General features: G+C 37.9%; 1 long non-coding RNA gene across 1 annotated transcript; it reads left to right on the top strand.

The window, feature by feature from the left end:
- The first annotated feature begins 297 nt into the window (after positions 1–297).
- On the top strand, positions 298–16,423 carry Gm38836. Its single transcript, XR_869184.1, has 3 exons — positions 298–382; positions 13,816–13,965; positions 16,386–16,423. It is a non-coding gene; the product is annotated as a predicted gene, 38836 (long non-coding RNA).
- Positions 16,424–17,443: the final 1,020 nt, after the last annotated feature.

The following is a 17,443-nucleotide window of genomic DNA, read 5'->3' as shown; positions in this document are numbered from 1 at the left end:
AACCTAGGTCCTCTATAAATGCAGGACACACTCTTAACCAAGGATCCATTTTTCTAGGGCAGAAAGTAAAGCTTAAAAGTGCTGAGACCTAGGAGCAGGCTTGTCTGCAGTCATGCAATAGAAAGGGAAGCGAGGAAAAGTGAGACATCCACGTTTCTGTTTGCATATGAACAAGAACAATAAACAATCTCTAGGTTTTTTTCAGGTCTTTCTTGCTCCCTCTGGACCCTCCTCTTTTTCTCAATCCTCCTACTACTTCAAGAAGAAAATGAGAATAAATTCTTCACATTCTTTCCCAGAGTAAATCACTGGTGAGGAGGTTCAGGGGTCTCTGAAGTATGAGAAGCAGGCTTCCTCCAGAAAGCTGACAGCACAGTAGGAGGTAGGGCGATTTTATGTTATAATATCAATGGGGCTCGGAAATCAAAGAATCCTTATTTCATTAAAGCTCTGGACTTCTCAGGCAGCTCTGTTCTATGAAAGTGCTTCTGGGTGAAGTAGAGTGTCTGTGGGGGTGAATGGGCTTGGGAGATCAGATTGTGCAGTCATAATTTGTTTCACATTTTCCTAGCGTGCCTCATTTGTCATAACTTCTACTAGTAAATACAGAATTTCAAATTCCTTTATGATTCTGAAGGGCAGCCTTTCTTCCAGAGTAAACTGAGGCTACAAATGAGAAGAAGTTAATGTTTCTGTTGTTGTTCCTTATTCTCTCTGATTTTACCCTCTAGGCTTTACAGAATTTTGGTTTTCTATATAATAGTATTGAATTAATGGGGTGTATATATATAAAGTGTAATTGATTGTAGCTTCTAATTCATTTGTAGCCTCTAATGGGACTTCAAAATTCTCTAATTCATTGACTCATATAGCTACATGTAAAAATATCAATGTCAGAACCCCTAAGTTTTTATTTCACAACCTTCTTTTGTGTTTATGACCACAGCATTTTGGATTCTATAATGTTGGTCTTACTTTAAAGACACCTGAGTGATCTAGTTGGCAGATAGTCGCTATTTAGTTACAGCCTCATTCCTACCAGAGCAGAATAAATGAAACTTGGGTTTGGACTTTATCCTTTATCTGGCACGACTGTTTTCCCTTACTGAAAACCATATTTGAAACTTATATTTATGAAATAAATGATGGTCTCAAGTCTCTGTATTAATTTCCAGTCCATCCTCATCTCTGGGCTGCAGTCTGGATGGCTGAGAGTCAATTTGTTTTTCTTCTCTTAGGTGTCACTGGGCTTAAATTGTTTTCTGCCCATCCAGAAGATTTCTCTCCTTTAATGCTATGGAGGAAGATGAACTACTCATTGAGCTGACAGGAGTAAGAGTAGTAGGATTAGTTTGGTTTCAGAGGTGATGTATGGCTGCAGGGCATAAAATCTACAGAGATTCATATCCTGGAAGAGTAGTTAGTCTACGACAGCTGCTGCTATTATTTTTCAGTGCACAAATCTGCAGGCAAAAGTGTCAAGGTCAGCTACAACTGTTTTCAAATTCTCTGGTTTGGTTATCAGCAAAATCGATTAGTCATATCTTCCAATGTGTGTGGCATTCAACGAATGTGTGTATAAGTGTGACCATGTGTGTGAACGTGTGTGTATGTGTGTGTGTAAAATGTATGGGCTAGTGTTTCATGTAGGGTATTTTCCTTAATTATTCTCCAACTTAATTTTTAAGATTTATCTTATTTTATTTGTGTACATCTCTGTGTAGGTCTATGCTTGTGAGGGCAGGTACTCATAAAGGCCAGAAAAATATATCAGATACACTGGAGTTTCAGGCACTGTGAGGTGTCTGACAGGTAGGCTGGGAAAGAAACCTGGGTTCTCTGAAAACATAAACGCTCTTAAGTACTGGGCCTTTTCTACAGTGCATCTGATTTATTTTCTGAGTCTGGATTTCTCACTGAACCTACAGCTTGCCAACTCACCTAAACTGTCACAATAAGATCCCAGGGATGGTCCTATCCCTAACTTCCCCGTGCTAGGATTACAGATGCCAGGTACTGTGTCCAGCTTTCTTCAATAGATGCAAGGAATTAAACTTGAGTTTGCAAGTTTGCTCTTGATTGATTGAGCTCTCTTCACTGTCCCTTGTAGGGTAGTTCAAAAGGAAGCAGAAATAATATAGTTAGCTCTGAATGTTTGGATAGTCAAAGTAATTTAAGAAAATCCAATGAATATTAAAATTATTTTATTTTTAACTCAATATCTGAGGCACTCTAGTCTTGGATAAAATATAAAATTTGTTCAAAGAATAACTACTACTTTTATGATTTTGGGTTAGCATAAATGCAATGCTTGAAGGTTAACATCAATTATAAATAGTACACCATTAGATAATTCAGTGTTCTGGATGAGAATGTAATATTCCTAGATGATTATTCATTAGTATATTTATTATTCTTCACAGCTTACAAGGAGCTTTAGGTCATCATAATTGCAGGTATTGAAAATGAAACTTTCCATCTTTATTGGGTACAGAGTAGTTGTGTTTAGCACTAAATATGGAGTTAGGTTAGTGGCTAGCTGGTTATAGCAATGCTCCTGTCTCTGTTCCCCATAATGCTAGAGTTATCAGCAAGCATATGGTCATGCCTAGCTATTTCCATTAGTGCTGGAATCCCAAGTCAGTTCTTCACACTTGTTCAGCAAAGTGCTTTCTACTGAGCCATTTCTCCCATCCCAGACCCCATTATCACTAGGTAGGGAAGTAAGTACTTACAGAAAACAGAGAGTTCCCTTTGTAAACTACATGGCAGAGTCCCTTAGATGGTAATTGTGGTCACTCAGCAAGAGATTGTAAAATTGCATTTTTGAAACCAAATAATGGCCGGTGCCTGCTGTATTCAAAAATAGTCTTATGCTATGGGAGTATATTTCTGGCTAAAACAGATATTGTTTTGTGATGCACTATAGGGCAGAAAGTAGATATCAACTTAGTAATTAAAGAGATAAACAGTATATTAAAACATGAGCAAGAGTTATGTAGGAAAACAACAGAGCTATGGCACAGAGGTTAAATTCGTAGGTAAAGAAGGGCAATAGGCCGGGCGGTGGTGGCGCTCGCCTTTAATCCCTGTACTTGGGAGGCAGAGGCAGGCGGGTTTCTGAGTTCGAGGCCAGCCTGGTCTACAAAGTGAGTTCGAGGACAGCTAGGCCTACACAGAGAAACCCTGTCTTAAAAAAACAAACAAACAAAAATGCATCAGAAAAGAAATAGTGTTTATGTTCAAAATTTTAATCTGAATTGAAGGCAGCCATGTGGGAAAAAAGCATGAGACAAACACAGGAGAGACAGAAGCAAGGCTGTGACAAGGCCCTGAGACATGTCTTAAGTCTAGATGGTCACTGTGGCTATGGCTTGGCAGGAGTGTTTGGGGAATAACAATCTGCAGATACTGACTGAAAAAAAAAGGGTTATCACACGGTGACTTTTCTTTATTTTACTGAGATGCTTAAAGCCAGTTCTATCAAGTCTTCGACAGCAATGTTGTTGAATTGTGGCTGATAGCATATAAAAATCCAAGGAGAATCTGTGGTTTGTTTTTGATTTATTAATCATGGTCTTCAATTCAAGACCAATGTAATGGAAACAAAGAGAAAGAGCAGGAAATAAATAAAGATTCCAAAAATGATGACTCAAATGGACATGCTTTTGAACTGAGCCTTTCTCATTTCCTGTTCCAAAAACTTCTATAATTCCTAATGTTATTAAATTTCTGGCCTAACATCGCTAAGGAAGAATCTATGACTCTACCTGAAAATTAAATCAGCACTAGGTCTACAAATGCAAAATCACACAAATTAATATTTTAATTGAGTTGACAAAGCCTTCATGAGAATGACTATGCTGGAAAACTTTAATTATTCATGCAGAACAAAGAATGTATTCCAAATGTGATTTCTCTTTTTTTCCCCCTGATCAAAAGGAGCAGAACTGAAAAGCAAATGATAAATTTAAAGCCAGACATTTAGAGCAGGCTCTAAATCACTGCAGATATCTCTGCTTGGTACAAAAAGAATAAGATGAGAAAGATACCCCACCTCCTGATGGATGGAAATGGTCTTCTTCAGAGTAATTTATACCAACTTGCACATAGCTGCTGTGTACTCAGCCCCCCATGCAATGTGTTTAGTGAGCTCACAAGCAAGCTTCAGATGCCTTAAATACACAGTCTTGGCTGAGTGAGCAGACACATTCCAGAGGTAGAAAAAAAATGCCAAAATAATATACAGATGAGGACTACATAATCTAGGAATTTTGACAAAAGCCATGCAATTGAGAAGAATGTCTGTCATGTACAGACATACATAAGAAAGTTCAGCTATATTTAAACTTCTGTTTAAATATTTAATATTTAATATTAAATGTTTAATATATTTAAGCTTCTGTTCTCAAAGATTTATCTCGTGTGTGTGTGTGTGTGTGTGTGTGTGTCTGTATGATCTGAGTGTACAACATCAGCCATGCTGACTAGAATTGATCATGCCTTCTTGTAGAGATCAGGCTGTCTTGCTTTGTGTGACTGTTTCACAAGTAAAAGTTGTTTTCTTTTTTTTCTTCATTACACATGCCTGAATCTTGATATGTCTGTATCTTGTTTCGTATTTAAATACTCTTACCTGTCTTGCACCAGCCTGGAGGCTCAGAATCATAATGTATACCTAAAGTAAAGAGGGCCATTGGAGAAACTTTCTAGTATAGAGTGTGACCTCCAGAACACGGGGTGCATTAAGTTGTATTTTAAAAAGTAGAATCCCCCAAACCTGTAGAACAAACCACATCAAGAAAGCATCCAATAACCTCACCTAGATCCCACACAAAGAAAGACCCTTAGCAATGTGATGACAGTGGTTCCCATCAACTTGTGATCTGACTACCCATGGATGTCAAGGAATTGACAAGCCAAACCAAACCAAACCAAACCAAACCAAACCAAACCAAACCAAACCAAACCAAACCAAACCAAACTAAACCAAACCAAAAAATTTCAGCATTTCAGGTGTTAATTCTACTCAGAGCCTATTGCTAGTAAAGCTTGCTTGAGATTGCTGTTTCCATATGTCCATCCAGGTCTGGTTTTGCACCTTGTTCCCTGCAGCTTGACTCAAAACTGTCTTGGCTCAGTGCAAGACCCTGCATGTCACACATGGTTCTGCATACCCCAGGGGCTCTCTTCTGGGTTCACGAACATTTAAGCACTGCAGTGACTCTCCTTGCGTCATGGTGAGCTCTCTGCCTTTACCTCCAGTGAGGCGTCTTTGAACACCTTGAACTCTGCTGTACCCTCTAACTCCTTCTGTAGCCAATTTATTACATGTGTGTGTATGTATATACACATATATTTTTGAAACTATACATATAAGTAGATTGACTAGGATTTATTTTTCAGTTGTTAAGGCAGAATAAAACAATATCCACTTTGAGTAGAAATGGTTTATTCTACTTTATAGTTCTAGAGGGATAGAGACCATTATTGTGTATGGGAATAACAACTAAAGTAAAGTTGGTAAGGTAGAATGATCGCATTTCTTCTACATATAGCAAGTGTAGACAGAAATCAGAAATGGCGCCAGATTATAAAACCTCATTGTTTATCCCTGCTCACATTTTTCCCTCCCGTAAGAGTTTACAGCCTAAAGGCTTCAAACATCCACAAAACAGCACCACCCACTGCCTATGGGAGACATTCATCATGTGTGTGTGTTCATAACCATGTAATACAAAAGTGCATGTACTATCATGTGATATGTATGTTAATATTTAATAACTGAGAGTTAATATTTAGCTTCTGATTGGACTAAAAGAAGTCATGTTTGTCAAAGTCTAGCTATCATGATGAGACTATTTGGTAAATTACTGCCAGTGAAACACACATAATTTATGAATTATTCTGATGTTGTGGATGATTCTAACATGTTTGTTTATATTTCTGGCAGAGTGTGCTTGCAATGCCACTGTCTATGAGCAAGGGCTGATACAAATCAAGTGTTGCTCAAAATCTCAAGGAAAACGCAGGTAACGTCAATCTGAGAAGGCACAGGCTTGAGCCATAATGAAGGGCTGTCTGGAGCAACTGCTGTTTCTGCATTATTCTGTTGTGTCTTATGTTGCCCTCTGCAGCCAAAGGGAATTGAGCTAATAAGATTCTCACTTATTTTTCCTGTGTCTATATACTGTTTGGACAAATCACACTGCTTAATCAATACCTGCTTTTAATCATACCAGGTACAAACATGGTCAAATAACAGATATGATCTTCCTTCATGGAGAAGTTATATGGTACTGAATTCTTACTAGTACTACCTCTTACATGAAAAGTATGCAAGGTTGGAACTAGTGAGTCTTGGTCAATTAGCTCATGTAGAGAATTGTTAGTGGTGGGAAATGAAAATATATACGTAAAGTTTTAAAAAGAATAAGTGAAAAATTAAACTCAGTTTTACAATAAACATACTTATACTCAAGGATTATTTCTCTTTACTGTATTTACACAGACCTAAGAAACTATCTTATGATTGTAAGTAATTCATAACTGTTAGTATTCTGCAAAAATTAATGATTTGGAGGCACAAGAGAGATGGATGTTTGTAAAAAGAATATGAGCTCAGTTTAGGGAAACTAATCATTCCTGAATCTGTTTTTCTATTGAGAGAGCATGGCTGGTACCTGGGTGCTCCCGATCAAAGAGAGTCCAAGATTCCTTGGCATTTCAAGAATAAGGGATATTAGGTGCTAATACTGTGTTTTTGCATCAGTTAGAAGGATACAAGATTAGATGAACCAAAAGAAAAGAGAGAAATGTCTGACCAAAAGGAATATAAAATAATTACATATATGTATACACACACATGCATGCACGTGCATATGTTTATACAATGAGGTCTAAAATTAAGAAATGTTTGTCCTCTTCTGGGATGAAATTAGAACCCATTGTTGGTATTTGATTCATTTATCCTGGTATTTATCTTTTTTTCCTTAATTAGTCATTCATTTACACTCTCCCTGAAGAAAAAAAGCTCATTCTAGCAGTAGCTTACAATACACCAATAATATGATCTATGCAAACTAAAGATTAAGAGAAGCCCAGAAGTTATTGAGGAAAAAGAGCCTCACCTTGAGTTACCAATTTAAAAAATGAACCTTTAAAATTATTAAGAAAACAGGTTTATGATTTGCAACATAAATTAGTGATGTGGTACTTAACAACTTAAAACCATTGTGTTCATTACTAAAGGTCACTGTAGGGAAACACTTCTAAGTATCATCTCTGTGAAGTGTCTGTGGTTGTGTGTGTGTGTGTGTGTGTGTGTGTGTGTGTGTGTGTGTGTGTGTTGGAGATAGTGTTCACATGATCCACAGTGCATGTACAGAGGTCAGAGAACAATCCCAGGTGTCAGTGTTCGCCTTCCACCTTGTTTGAATAAAGATTTTCTTGTTTCCTGCCACATAGGAATTTCTAGGTATTCTTCTTCTTCTATCTCCTATTGGCCTTTATGGATGTTGAGATGAAAATCATAACCTGCTGTCACTAGCTTTCCACTGGGCCTTTGGGATGCAAACTCAAGTCTAAATCTTGTGCTACACATGCTTTCCCTAACCACTGAACCATCTCCTTAGTGCCTAACTGTGGGTTTTTGTGCATAAGTTCTCCCACTGAGAGTTGGGAAGAATTCAGGCTTCTTCCAGTCAAGGTTCCCAAATATTAAGTGACATTTCTAGAAAGAATTCTAATGATGTGAACTTAATGATATGCTTATTTTATTTGGTAAACCTACATCTTTGATTTTTCCCTAGGGACATGATGTCATTAAAAACTTTCACTTCCTCACTTAGTCCTCTTTTCCCATCTAAAAAATATGCTGATGGATAACTTGATTTTTTTATTTGTTTGTTTCTTGATAGAAATGTCTACTTAACCAATGCAAGTATTTTAGTAATCAGAACAACATACCGTACCCTGTTGTTAGGGAAAAGAAAACCCGTTCATGAGGCTGGAGAGGTGGTTCAATGGTCATGTGTGCTTCCTGTCTTTTCCAGATGACATAGGTATAGACCTAGTGCCTCAATTAGGCCCCCCAAAATCTCTTTTAACTCCAGCTCTGGGAGATCTAGTGACCTCTTCTGGCCTCTACAGTCACCTGCACAGAGATGGAATATACACATAAGCATACACACACACACACACACACACACACACACACATGCACAAAATGAAGATAAAATCTTTGAATACACTGGATATTGAGTAGGTCTATCAGCCTTTGTTAAGACAGGTCAGCACAAATTACTCCTCAGAGGCTATGTTGACTGTGAGGACTACTTTCAAGCTTCCATCAAATCCAAAAATGCCAGACAATACCTTGTAATTGACTCATTTCGAAAGGCATAAAATCATGACGCTCAAGACAATATAAAATGAACATGTGAACTTAATGAAGTAAACTGTATTATGCTGATGCCAGCTCAAAGGAAAATTTAAAGCACCTGGTATTCATGGGTAATTTAATAAAGGAATGTTAGGAAAAGACAAGTTAATATGATGTGAAGTGATTTAAAGTTCTAGAATAATGAATTGCAATATTTGAGGTGTTGCTTTCTACCAGGCAAAAGATAATTGCAGTTTGGGTGGTTAAACTTTGCTACAAGTTAACCTTAAACTTGCAGACACTTCAAGTAATGCATTTAAGGACCGGTCAATAAGACAAAAATCTAGCTTGTTCTCAGAGAAAACCCTATATTCTCCTATGTTCTTTTTCATGATTTAAATCTTTTGATGAACCTTGGATCCTACTTAAGATGCCACTAACCTTTCTTCTACAATGTATGTACTTTTGTAAAACCTTTTAGGAGAATCAAATTCTCAAAGTCATATAAAAATTAAACTTTGCCTGAATAACATATCGTATTCTAATTATTTTCTAGAGGAAGAAAAATAGCTGGAGAAAACTTTGTAACATTTTATTTTTTGTCAAATATTTTTCGTTCTTATAAAATGTTTTGAACTTTAAGTTAGGTAGTAGAAATGGAAATATAGAATTGGAAATATATATTGGAATATGTATTTGGAAATGTATTCGAATATATATTGAGAAGCGTATTACAGTATATATGGAAACATTACCTAAGATACATATATGTACATATACATACATAAGCACATTTATATATGTTTATGCATGCATGTGTGTATGTGTATATACTATATATACACTTAATATATAAATTATATTTTATATTTTTCTGATACAGGACTTCTCACTGAAATTGTAATCAGGCTGATGGCCAGCTAGTCCCAGAGATTCTTCTGTTTTGGGCTGCTCTGTCTCCTAACAAAACACACTAGAGTTACAAGCATTTTTTAAATTGTGATGAGATCTGAATTCAGGCCTGTGAATTTGCTCAGCTGTGCTCCTTCCCAGTGAAGCATCTTCCCAGGACAATCTTCAGTTCATGCTCATATTCTTTTGGCTTCACATGAATCAGAGAAGCTCCATTGTTGTTCTGGAGGCATTTTATGGACAAGTTAGCACTTCTATTTTGATTTTCTGCGCTCTGTCTTTTCTTGTAGTTTTCTGCTCAGCCTAGTCCAGTCTGCTTTATTTGATCTGAGTTCCACTTAGAGAGGTGTGTTGAATTTTTCATTTAGGTACAAAAAAATCCCCAACAGTGATACAATGCCTTCTGCAATCAGTGTAACTTTATTTTATGTGTTTGAGCCAGGAAGCAGCATTTTCTTGCCTGCAGTGACAGATTCTGGAAAAGTGATCATGAAGAAATTGCCCTGGGAGGATTTTAGAGGGAGTCAGAAATTTTTTGTGAGCATAAATTTTACAGTAATGAATATGTCTTTATTATTGATTTTTCAATATTCACCTTCAAAAGCTATTGTGGTGGTACATGCCAGTATTATCAGCACTGGGAAGGAAGGTGCTGGCAGATCAGGAATCCAAAGAGCTCTTTGGCTACAGAACAGATTCAAACTCACATTAGCTATTGTCTCAAAAAGTTAATAAGGTGTCCTTATGGCAGGATGACTCACTCTTTACAAATGCTGCCATTATGATTGAAAATCTGGTTGATCCCAGGTTCCTCATGATGGAAGGCAAGGACTGATCTTCATCTACATGCCGTAGTATGTGGGCACCGCCACACCAAGCACACAATAGATGAAAAAATGCAACAACAGTATTTTCAAAAAAATCTTTCTTCATACTATGTGCTTCTGTTGTGTAGCAGTTTCCTCTGAGACATTCTACCCTGCAGAGAAGCATTCTAAGGCCGAGAGTAAGCAACTTACAAAAGTCCCTGAAATTGGCTGGATTCACCAGGCAGGAATCAGCTGAAGTGCCTTTAGACTAACTGACTCACTTGGGAAGAACTTTCGCCAACCTCTTGTGCTGCTTGTTTTCCAGGTGTCCAGTTTTTGTGAAGTGTGCCCTATGCTGGGGATGCTGGGGTAGGCTTTGGTGATACAGCTGTCTTTTAGTCATTTATGCTCCTGTCAGTAATAGCTTACCCTATTCCTATAAGTAACTCCCACAAAACTTATTTGTTCTGCAAGCTGGGCTTCGGTGGTATCCATACATTGGTATGTTGTGGATTCTGTATCTGGGGTGAGTAAATTGTGTGTTGTGTCTCCCCAAGAACAGTCTTGTCATACAACTACAAATAGAAGACTTGAAAGAATTGAGTTTTATATGACCCAGAAGACCCCTCTCCAAAGACTAGCTTTTGTGGTACTGAAGGTTGTTATGTACGGTGCCAAGAAAGAAAATCATTGGATTGTCTTACCTACCTCTGATGCCCACGACAATAATTACCAGCACAAGAATATATCCACAGTGGTGCAACAGAGGAATCCCTATCTTGAAGATCTAACATTTAGTGGATATTCCTCGAAATATGTACATGCAACCAACAATAAATAGAGTCATTTATATTTATGTATTTCTTTGATGTTTACACAGGAAGCTAATTTTAAAAAGTAAAAGTAAATAATGTAATTAAAATATCTGTCTTCAAAAGGATTCATCCTAAATTTTTTTCCAGCTGGTCTTTCATATGCTAAGCCTACAGCTCTGCTACACAAGGTCTAATCTTCAGTTTTGAGACACTGTTGCCTTTGTTTGTTATTACATTTGAGGTGTTGGATGAAACTCAGAGGCCTTGCATGTTAGGCAAGTCCTCTACCACTGAGCTACATCTCCAGCCTGTCAGTTAGGATGGTGCAGAACACATTGCTGAACACATCACTTTCTCATGTTCTTGTTTCAAAACACTATAAATTGCAAGAAGAGAAGGTCTCATTTAGTCATGGAATTAAGAATGACGGCTAGAGATGAGCAGTGTGGGATCACAGGCCAAAAACAAGCAGTCACATTTTACTCCATATCACTCAGGGAATAAGAGCAAACAAAGAAAAGGGAAACTTTCAGAGTTGCCACCATGATGGCTAAGTGTTGTCATGTGGTATTCTTGGGTCGATAATCTTGGACTCTGTAGTCATATAGAGCTGAATATCACTACGTACTAAGCTGCATTTGGCAGTTCAAAAATTCCAAGGAAGGGAGAATCAGTTTTCTTTAAGTGGGTGATCTCCTGGTGGTCCTGCATTCAATGTCAGGCCCTGTACCAAGAGTATTTGGACAGCACAAATTGAACTCAATGGGATGCAAATGAATTAAGAACAAATGTAAAAGAAATTGAAGTTGAGAGGACTGGAAGTTGGGTGTATCTGGGAAGAGTTGAGGAGGGTATGAATATGTTCAAAATGTGTTGTATGATATTTTCAAGGAATTAATATGAGCATTATAAAATTAAAAATTAGAACCACTCATACTAACTACATTTTGCCAGCTGAAGATTCTAGTTCTACAGCATTGAATAAGGTAATTACTAATCTCAAAGTATTACTTGCTGAAGATTTGCCATTCTTAGGTGGTCTGGAATTTAAACTATCAAAACAAAACAAAACAAAAACCTAAAGGCCCCAAGAGTACTCTAACTATACATTGTACACTTGCGTTATTCCTGTTTATTGGTAGCAGACTCAATGAGGAGCTATTTGGGAAAATTGGGAGGACATTAAAATCATCGATTACAGTGACCGGTGACCATCTTTCAAGTGTCATTAAGCATCTTTGTATTCTCCTTTTAGATGCATCCAACCTTTTGACTTCAATATGACTTTGACATTGTTCATCTGGAGAACTCACCATCAAGAATCACACAATTGAGTTACCAAAAAAAAAAAAAAAATCAAAAAAGCACACAAGGTTTCTAGTAAATTTGTGATTCTGTGTAAAGCTGCATTCATAGCTACACTCAGCCTTGTGCAGCCCTGGGGCTGCTGGTTGGGCACCTCTGCTTGACAATTCTGTTAAATAACACTGATAAACTAATGCTACGGTTTGTGTTCATCTTAAGTTTTCAGCTTTCCAGATCAACAACTGACTCCTAATATTCTAGATCCAATATGAGCAACATCTAAGAATATCTAACTATGGCTAGAATTAGGTGCAGTGTGCTGATAACATTTATCCTGACTGCATATGACTTGTACGTTTTTTCAGTGGTGGGAAGAGGACAGGGAGGGTAGAGTGGTATAGAATGATGCAATCTGTTGCTGACTTCCAATATGGGCAGTACTTGTGCTCGGGCAAATCACCAAATGCACATTACCTGATATTCTCCTATGCACAGTAAAATACAATCCATCAGAATTAACAAGTCTTGAGGTTTATGATTATAATCTATGTGGGATTCCCATCCTTGCTCATATATCTAATTATCTTTCAGAATTATGTTTAGTTATGTAGTAGTTATTATGCAACTTCTATAATATTCAGACTCAGATATTTATAATTGATATTTTATTTTCCCCTAGGATATTAAATATTTAGTCTTTACTGTCAACATTATATAATATATTTACAATAATAATAATTGATTGCACTTGGCTAAATTCATTCAAAATTGTTTAAAGTGATTGTTCAATAGGATTCCACTGTCATTTTGGTTCAACCTAGGAAAGAAAAAAGTAAAATATTTATTAATATCCTAAGAATTCAGTAAGGCCATGAGATTAAAAAACACAAATTCCAATAATCGTCAGATACTGATATGTGGATCTACAGCCCCTTAATCTGTTTGACATCAGACAGGTTATTTTGAGAAGTAACAGCAGCCTGCCATGAGCACCCAGATTTCAGGGTTCAGGACCCACATAGTGAAAAGAAATACGCAGCACCCTCACATGTCCTCTGATCTCCACATGCATATGTCTCTGTGTTTTTCAAACAAACATAAACCACGTTTTAATAAAGAAACACCAACAATAGCAAATAATAGAAGACTTTAAAAAGGCAAAAGATTTAGCTCAGAGCTATACAAAAAAAAAAAAAAAATACCTGTAACCATGCACAAAAATACTTAAGTAATCCTTCATTATAGGTGAAAGTTAATAAAATAGGATAATATTTAAAGATTCCTAAAATCTAAGGTGTTTGAAGCATACTGTGTTGATGCGAGCATAGAAACTGAACAGTTTTGCTTTTTTTCCTGTGGCTACAAAAATATAAAACCATCATAGAAACACTTTGACAGTTAATTCCACTTTAAAGGACAAATTCTAAGGATGCACCTGCATAAAGGGGTACAGTTACGCATTTTAAAATTATTTGTAAAGGCACAGGATTAACAAATTCTAAGTCATAGGTTGGTAAATGGGTCATAGAGCATTCAGACAATACATTATTTTGCTATATAGTGAAATGAAAATCATCACGTGTTTTCACAGAACAGCCACAATGTTATATGGCTCATAGCAAAGTATATGTGAAAAGAGAACAGGTCCCGTGCACGATAACCTGCCAGAATATGGACTCAGCCGCACCGTAGTTGTGAGATCTGAAAGAAGCCTCCTAAGAAAAGGAAATTCCGTTCCTGGGTGAGCTGGGAATTTTTTTTCTTTCTTCTACTCTTTGCTATTATATTGTTTATATGTACTGCCTAACTACAATATGACTTACTATAAAATCTACAAGTTATGTGTGGATGGATGGATGACGTGGTTTGCTGGGTGCAGGTGCTTCCAGCCAAGCCTGATGATCTAAGTCAATTCCTGGAACTCGTGCAGGGAAGAAAGAAAAGAGAACCTACAGGTTGTACTCTCATCCCTGCACCCACATGGTGATATTATAGACACATGCACACAACCATACATACACAGAGAAATAGGAAAGGGGGGGCGGGGAGGGAAGGAGGAACAGAGTGAGACAGAGAGAAATAGAGAAAAAGACAAACAGGAAGACACATACATAAGATTATCTGGAAGTTCATAGGGTTGTATTTTATAGAAAGATGGCATCATGGGAAAGAAGCCATATTTGAAGTCTAAAGAAAGAAGGTAGCTAGTGAGGTAACCACAATCAGGAACAAAGCCAGAAGACTGCACACAAAGGAAGCTGGGAAGCTAAATCCAGGCACACCAACTGTCTGCCCCAGCATCAGCCAGTCTTATTTTAGGCAACATATATGACTGTCTCCAGGGTGTGATGCAGTCTGCCTTGGCAATTTGAAAATCATTGCTGTAATCTCCGAAAACCAAAGCACTAAAATCAATAGTGTTGACCGTATCTGATTAATCTACTTCCACTCACTGTCTACAAGCACAGCTGTGTTCGGACTAATTTTAGAGTCAGTTTTTTTTTTCATATAAAATACGCTATAGCACTTCAATATCTATGTAAATAAATGGAAGCTGTTCAGCTTGAATGAGAGGGTGGCAGAGTCTCCCCAGGGTATCTGTGTGAAGCTACATTTTCAAGCTTTCCTCTAAGCAGGCCACTCTCTATAGTCTTATTGGTGTGACTTGAATGTTTTGCTGTATGGAGGAGACAAAACAGAGTAAAAACAGATACAAGGTTTGGTGTGAGTAACATAAAGATTTTCTATTGATTAGTGAGAGATTCATGCTTCTGGGACTTTCATATGACAGTGGCCAAAAGTGACAATTCTCTAGTATTTTAGAGGGGTTTGGAAACTATTCTCATCTTGAGGTGTCTAACTCAATTGTGAAATCACTTAATGTGTGGCTTTAAGGTATGGAAGATATCTTTAAAGAAATCAAACTGTCCTATCTTTTGATGGTACTCCTGCCCAATGGGGCAGCTTGGTTTTTCTTTCTTATCAGCTCTGTGGATCCACTTGTTCCTCATCTTATGTACTCTGCATCTCAATATTGTGTAGATATCTCATTTAAATCTACAAATAATATCACTCATATGTTTATATATCAGCTATCTTCGCCTTCATATATGTCTGTGCATGTGCACACACACATGCATAATTTGTTATGTGTATGTATGCAGGAGAGAATAAGTAATTTTTTTTTCTCTGACCACGTTAAGGGTTCATGACTGGGACCTCCACAATAAAGGCCACATAGAAAAGTAATTTAAAGAGCTTTATATGGCTCAGAAAATTTCAAAATTGAAAAATGTGGATAAAAAGACATAGAAATACAGTCCCTTTTTGTCGCTCTCTCTCTGTCTGTCTCTGTCTCCTCAGTGCTGGGGCTGAAGGCATGGAGTTCCATGCCTGGATTTTTACATGAGTAGCAAAGATCTGAACCCAAGATCTCTGGGTTTACTGGTTGGTTTGTATTGTTGTTCTTCCTATGGGGCTGCAAACCCCTTCAGCTCCTTTGGTCCTTTCTCAATCTCCTCCATTAGGGACTTGGTATTCAATCAATGGTTGTTTGAGAGCATCCACCTCTGTATTTGTCAGGCACTGGCAGAGCCTCTTAAGAGAGAGCAGTATCAGACTCCTGTCAGCAAGCACTTGTAGGCATTCACAATAGTGTCTGGGTTTGGTGACTGATAGGATGGATCCCCAGGTGGGGCAGTCTCTGGATGGTCTTTCCTTCAGTCTCTGCTCCATATTTTATCTCTGTATCTCCTCCCATGGGTGATTTGTTCCCCCTTCTAAGAAAGACTGAGGTATCCACACTTTGGTGTTCCTTCTTCTTGAGTTTCATGTGGTCTGTGAATAGTATCTTGGATATTCTGAGCTTCTGGAATAGTATCCATGTATCAATGAGTGCATACCATGTGTGTTCTTTTGCAACTGGGTTACCTCCCTCAGGATGATATTTTCTAGTTCCATCAATTTGCCTAAGAATTGCCTATTTCGTGAATGCATTGTTTTTAAAAGCTTAGTAGTAGTATCCCATTGTGAAAATGTAGCACATTTTCTATATCCATTCCTCTGTTGAGGGACATCTGGGTTCTTTCCATCTTCTGGCTATTATAAATATGGTTATTATAATAAATAAAGTGGAACATTTGTCCTTATTACATGTTGCAGGATCTTCTGAGTATATGCCCAGGATTGATAGAAGCACCTAAGGATATGTTCAACATCCTTAGTCATCAGGGGAATGAAAATCAAAACAACCCTGAGATTACACCTTACATCAGTCAGAATGGCTAAGATCAACAACCCAATTGACAGAAGATGCTGGTGAAGATGTGGAGAAAGAGGAACACTTCTCCATTGCTGGTGGGATTGCAACTTAATTCAACCACTCCGGAAACCAGTTTGGCAGCTCATCAGAAAATTTATTGGTTATTTTATTATTTACATTTCAAATGTTATCTCCCGTCTCAGTTTTCCCTCTTCAATCCCCCTATCCCATCTTCCTGCCCCACTCTAACTCCTGCTACACCATCTTAATGTTCCCCTATACTGGGGCATCAAACCTCCATAGGACCAAGGGCCTCCCCTCCCATTTATGACAGAGAACACAATCCTCTGCGACATATGCAGCTGAAGCCAGGGGTGTACTCTTTATTTGGTGGTTTAGACCCTGGGAACTCTGGGGGAGTCTGGTTGGTTGACATTGTTGTTCTTCCTATGGGGTTTCAGACCCCTTCAACTCCTCCAGTCTTTCTCCTAACTCCTCTGTTGTGATCCCTATGCTCAGTCCGATGTTTGGCTGTGAGCATCCACATCTACATCTGTATTGGTTAGGCTCTGGCAGAGCCTCTCGGGGGACAGCTATACCAGGCTCCTGTCAGCAAGCTCTTCTTGGCATCAGCTGTAATGTCTAGGTTTGATGTCCACAGATGGGATGAATCCCTAGGTGGGACAGTCTCTGCATGGCCTTTCCTTTAACCCTGTATTTTTGAGAGAATCATCTGGATTATGTTTAGAGAGCAAAGAGCTTGGGCACATTACACAGTGTTAGAAACTTGAAAAGTTTTAATTTGTGGGGATTCTTCTTGGCTTCCTCGTCTCATCTTTATACAGATAGCACAGAACAACTGTGGCACAAGTCTTCAGTGGATTGGAGGGAGATATTGAAAGTACATGAACAACTCAAGGAAGAGAAGGTTTATACTGGCTCAGGTGATAGATAGAAG

The sequence above is a fragment of the Mus musculus genome, chromosome 6 (assembly GCF_000001635.26).
Source record: "Mus musculus strain C57BL/6J chromosome 6, GRCm38.p6 C57BL/6J".
Taxonomy (NCBI): Eukaryota; Metazoa; Chordata; class Mammalia; order Rodentia; family Muridae; genus Mus; species Mus musculus.
The sequence above is the reverse complement of the archived record's forward strand: the minus strand, read 5'-3'. Positions and strand labels throughout refer to the sequence as shown.